Source organism: Perca fluviatilis, chromosome 19 (assembly GCF_010015445.1).
Source record: "Perca fluviatilis chromosome 19, GENO_Pfluv_1.0, whole genome shotgun sequence".
NCBI classification, from domain to species: Eukaryota; Metazoa; Chordata; class Actinopteri; order Perciformes; family Percidae; genus Perca; species Perca fluviatilis.
Genome location: NC_053130.1, coordinates 33,701,651 through 33,702,713, shown reverse-complemented (window position 1 = coordinate 33,702,713; position 1,063 = coordinate 33,701,651). Strand labels below are relative to the sequence as shown.

The 1,063-nt window shown below is 40.7% G+C and overlaps 1 non-coding gene across 1 annotated transcript; it reads right to left on the bottom strand.

Moving 5' to 3' along the window:
* Positions 1–356: 356 nt before the first annotated feature.
* On the bottom strand, positions 357–428 carry trnaw-cca. The gene has a single exon. It is a non-coding gene; the product is annotated as a tRNA-Trp (tRNA).
* Positions 429–1,063: the final 635 nt, after the last annotated feature.

Below are 1,063 nucleotides of genomic sequence, written 5' to 3'. Positions count from 1 at the left end.
TCTATACTTTACTTGAGTAATTATTTTACAGGAGACTTTTTACTTCTACTCCTTACATTTTCCCGCAATTATCTGTACTTTCTACTCCTTTCTACCCCCATGCTACTTTTTCACCAGGTCACACACTCTCCTCACACGAGTAAACAATACTTGCTGAACTGATCGCTAACCAGTTGTTGTTGTTTTTAACGTGCTAGTAAGGATTGTGAATTTAATTGCTAGTCCAGTCATTTCATTGGCCAGTAATTCAGAGCCCATTTTCCAGTTCTTGATGTGATAAAATCTCCAGCACGTGATCAAGATACCACCCTGTCCTGTCTGACCATTGCCCAGTGGAGCCAGAGAAACAGAAACATTGACCCTGACGTGATTTGAACACGCAACTTTCTGATCTGGAGTCAGACGCGCTACCGTTGCGCCACAGAGTCTGAGATCCTGTTTACCAAACTGGTGACAAGTCCAACACTGGGGGGACATTGATTAAAAACATCGTAGTAGTCAGTTTAAAGGTGAGTTATAAAGGCTATTTTCAGGTTCATACTTGTGTTTTGTGTTTCTTCTAGGACATGTTTATATATTTTGATATTCAAAAGACACTTTATTTTTCATATACGGCCCATGGGTGCAGCACCTGTACTCTCTGTTGTAGAGCTGTCTCTTCAAAATCCTTCCTAAAAAGCCCAGTCTGCTCTCATTGGTCAGTGTTTCCAGGTCTCTGCATCATTGGCATCTGAAGCTTTTAAACCAAAAACTAAACAACCAGACAAGTTCCAGCAGGAATGTGATCTGAAATTTGGGAGAAATGAACATTATGTGTGTCTACCACCAGTCTAGACGTTGTACTGCCCTCTACTGTTTAATATGCGGCTACGAGCTCCCCTCTGCCTTCCTGCACTAACTCCAGATGGGTCACCAAAGAAGATTTATAAAGCCCTGAAGGTAAGTTATGGTTAACATGTCTCCAACAAATCCACCAGTTAACCATAATGTTAAAGATTCAGTAGCCTACTATATAAATATGGCAGGGAAGATAAATTAGGTATTTTCTCCATATCTCTTAGGA